The sequence below is a fragment of the Ailuropoda melanoleuca genome, unplaced genomic scaffold (assembly GCF_002007445.2).
Source record: "Ailuropoda melanoleuca isolate Jingjing unplaced genomic scaffold, ASM200744v2 unplaced-scaffold2896, whole genome shotgun sequence".
Lineage (NCBI taxonomy): Eukaryota > Metazoa > Chordata > Mammalia > Carnivora > Ursidae > Ailuropoda > Ailuropoda melanoleuca.
In genome coordinates, this window is record NW_023199347.1 from 1 (window position 1) to 4,095 (window position 4,095).

Sequence of the window (4,095 nt, forward strand, 5' to 3'; positions counted from 1 at the left end):
TATAATTAAAGAAACCAAGGCCCAGAGAGGTAGTGACACACAGCTAGGGAGGGGCAGGGCTGCTGCTGTGATCTGCCTGGAGAAGAAGGCAAGGCAGAATCCCTGTCCAGGTGGCATGCCCCAGGGGCGCTTGGCCTTCCGGACATAGCGGTTCCTGCTGCAGGCTCCAAAGCCAGTGTGCAAGCCCCACATGGCTTCAGGAAGGTGGGGATGGGGACACAGCAGGACGCGCATGAGAGGTGGAAAGGGGCCAGCCAAAACTGTCCAGACAGACACAGGCCATAGGGTGCCAGCCTCCACCACGGAAGCACAAGTGGTCCTTCCAGAAGTGAATCTGACCCTCGGGATTAAGCCCGAGTCAGCCTGACCTGTAAGCCTACCAAGCACCTGGGTCAAAGCCAGGGCCTCAGGCCTCCGCCTGAAGAGGTCGGCAGCATGCAGGGAAGGAGTCAAGGAACCTGAGTAGGAGAGGCCAGGGAGAATGAGGAGAAGCCCGGGGTGGGGCCAGATGGAGTCAGGGGTTTCCCTGGGGAGTGGTGATGGGTTGGAGGTCCCCCACGTTAGAGAGACAGCCAGAGCCCTGGGGTCCAGGTTGATGAGCGAGCGCCCCGGGGTCCAGGTTGATGAGCGGGCGCCACCTGGTGGCCAGTCCCGGCACGCCGCCTCCCCGAGGGTCCCGCGGGGGGCTCAGCCGGAGCCCCCTCCCTGAGTGCGCCTCCACAATCTCCCTCAACAGCCCCCGTTACCCTTAAAACTGATATTGACAATTCATAGGGAGAAACACGTTTTCTCGGTTTTACATAAAAGAGAAACAAACACCATTGCGGTTTCCTGTTGCTACTGAGCTGTTGGACCTGGCAGCGGATGCGCGTGACCTCACCTGGGACGCGTGCCCCGCCCCCAAGGGCTGGGCTGTTAAGTGGCCTGGGTGCGGTCTGGGAGCCAGGACTGCCGGGTTCGCTCTGCAAACACTGCTCCAGACGTGCGAGCCCCTCCCTTCGCAGAAGTGCTGGGGCAAAGCGCTCCAAGGTCGAGACTCTCCCCGGGCATCTGCAACTGGGACCCTGACCTCCAGGGCTGAGTTCGTGACCCTCCTGGCTGCCTGGCCCCGAGCCTTCCACCACTGTAGGCCTCGGTTGCCCTTCTATTACCTGGCCAAAACGGTGGCCCTGACCTACTTGGGGGTCAGGAGCCCCTTGAAACTAGATGGAAGTGATAGGTCCCTTTTCCAGGTATGTGGGTGCCCTGCTGTGCTCATGGCTGGAGATGGCACTAGGGGGTCTGGTCAGACTGCTCAACTGGATTAGCCCCTTTAATCCTCTCCAGGACCTCCTGATGTAGTTACTTTTATCAGCCCCATTTTACAGATGAGGAAACTGAGGAACAAATATGTTTAAGAAATTGCCCAAAGTCACACAGCCAGTAAATTGTGGGCTGGGTTAGAACCCAGCCTTGGACAAGTGACCCCATCATCCTAAGCCTCAGTTTCCCCTCTGAGAAAAGACAGCAGTACTAGCCCCTACCCCGAAGGGGACTCAGAAGGGCGCACAGGATTGGAAAGCACATAGCAGATGCTCACTAAAAACAGCTGTCATTTTGACACGGGCAAACGATCGCAGCGCCCCAGCCAACCCCGGGGGCCTCAGCCTATGTGTGGGGATCAGAGTGGGCAGCAGCGGCGCCTAGAAAGTCGGGGAAGCTCGGTGGTTCCAGAGTATGCTCTGGTCTTGCCAAGCTCAGCTTCCTCCTACCAACATGTAGTCAGAGGCCCTCGCTCATCACTTCTGTTTTCAATTTGTTTTCTGAGGCCACACACAGGAGTTTCGTTTTCTTTTTCCCCAGAAAGCTGGTCAGGTCAGGCTGACTAGGCTTGTTTCTGGAGTGTGAACAGCAAACACCCACTCAGCTGACGCGTCCCTTCGCAGCTGCGGGAGCACCAAGTCCAGCTGCACAAAGACACCCTGAGCCTGTCCTCTCCAAGCCCCGGGGCAGACGCCGGCTGCGGCCCCCACGTCTCCAGGCTCCCAGCCTCCACAGCCAGGATGGCCCAGGCCCCTGGGGACCCTGATGAAAGAGGTACTTTCTTCCTTCTAAGGAATAGTGGGCTCGCCCAGGGGGGATTGGCACCTTTCTTTCTGGCCCTTTCCTTGGCTAGATGACAGCAATGATAGCCGACAAGGATCCCAAAGCACCGTGGCCGCAGGAGTCGAAGGGACCCCAGGGTCTGGTTGGGAAGGCCGGCTCTGCCCTGGGCACCTTGTGACACCCTCCGCATGCCTTTCAGGAGCCCTCGGGGCAATCGCCACCCTGTCTGCGTTTTTAAGACGAAGTCACTGAGGCCCCGCAAGGGGAACTCCGGGCCACAGGGCTGACACCTGGGTCTGCACACCTGTCCTCACGCTCATTTTAAGAAACAACAGAAGCTGCTTTGAGAAGAGGCGGACATGCATGCCTGTGTTTCCCTCGGTACCGCAGATAACACCTCACTCCTGGAAGAAAACCCAAGGAAAGCGAGCCGTGTGCTGAGCAATGGCCGTGTGTCCTAGAGAGCTTGAGGGCTGTGGGCGGAGGGTGGTTTTGTTTTTGTTTCTTTTGATTTGTTATCATTAGCTGATTTACTCCTCACTACAATCTTTGCGGTAGCTGCTCTTATCCCCAGTTCACAGATGGGAAAAGTGAGGCATAGAGAGACCACATGGATGGCAGAGCGGAGGCTCAAACTGCGGAAACCTGCCGTCAGAGAACAGAAAAGAGGACAAGTGGGGGACTGGGGAGGGTGCCAGCAGGGAGCGCCCAGGGCCTGGGCTGGTTCCCCAGGGTTCTGTGGTACTTCCCAAGGGGGACAGGCAGGTATTTGTTACTCAGTGGCTGAATTTAACTTCTCCCTCCTGGGTGTTCCTTTCCAACCAGTCACTTACACCTCATCCGTTTTACAGCCTCGCATTTACAGACGCGCCAGCCTGAAGACTCAGCCCAGGAGGCCAGCCAGCCCTATGGGCTCGGCCCTCACTCTGATCTCCGACCCCACGACCCCTCGGCTCCTTTGGGGTCAGGGGGGTGGGTGGAGGAGGAGGGAGGGGGAGAGGCTCACCCAGGGGCAGGCTTTTCAAGAACCAAAACTCTTTTCAAGACAAGGCAAAGCCAGGCTTGCCATTGATTGGATGGGGATCCCCGGCTGCTGGAGGTAGACCTCGGTGGGTGAAGGGGTGGGGGCCCCCAGGCTTTCGAATTGCACCTCACCTGCGCCCAGCAAGGATGAACATGTCCTGATCTAGGGGCGAGCCTTGGAGCCCAGCTGTAGAGCCAGCCAATGGGTTATCCCTTCCCCCACTAGGGCAAAACCCAGAAGGCAAAGGAGCGGGCTACTGCCCTGCCAAGGGTCCCCAGGTCTTTCCCAGAAGGACCCTGCTTTGCATTTCCCTTGGGGTTCTTGGGGGCAGACATTTCCTGGCAAGAGGCTGGCTGCTGCCCACAGAGCTCCCTCCAGCTTCCCAGGCACTGTGTGTGCTCTGTTCTCGGCGCCCCAAAGAGCCGCTGGCTTGGGTTTGTGGGAGCCTGTCTGAGATGAACAGGGGCCGTTCAGAGAGCTCCTCCTCGAGCCTCTGGGATTCTGCTTAGGGTTGAGTCTCTGGGATTCTGCTTAACCTCAGGTGGGGAATAGAGACCTGGGAGGGGTCATCTGGGCAGACACCTGTCCCTGAGGTGGGCAGATCCACTCAGACACTCGTTCATGCAAATGCTGTTTCCTGAACATCTACTGTGTGCCCAGCACTGTGCTAGACACCAAAGATGCCACGGTTGACCCAACAATCACACCAGGGGGTCCTTGGAGACATTCTGCAGGGGATCCCCTCACCCAGACACACAGCACCCCAATCACTTGGGGCACCTAGGTCGGCTCCCCAAAAGAGATGGTGTTTGAGTGAGACCTCTAAGTTGAGTAGATGTCGGGCGGGTGGAGAAGGGGGAGAGCATTCCTGACAGAGGCAGTGGTGTGTGCAAAGGCCCTGGGGTGAGCGGGCTGGAAGAGCACGGCAGGCTGGCACTTGGAGGGAAGCTCTGGCTGCCGAGCAGAGGATGGGCGGGAGGGATCCC

At 58.4% G+C, this 4,095-nt stretch overlaps 1 long non-coding RNA gene across 2 annotated transcripts; it reads left to right on the forward strand.

Moving 5' to 3' along the window:
• Positions 1–1,014: 1,014 nt before the first annotated feature.
• On the forward strand, positions 1,015–3,811 carry LOC117798225. Of its 2 annotated transcripts, none has more exons than XR_004622863.1 (3): positions 1,015–1,029; positions 1,843–2,076; positions 2,285–3,811. It is a non-coding gene; the product is annotated as an uncharacterized LOC117798225 (long non-coding RNA). The 2 variants fall into 2 exon arrangements; XR_004622862.1 differs by lacking the exon at positions 1,015–1,029 and adding an exon at positions 1,079–1,232.
• The last annotated feature ends 284 nt before the right edge of the window (positions 3,812–4,095 follow it).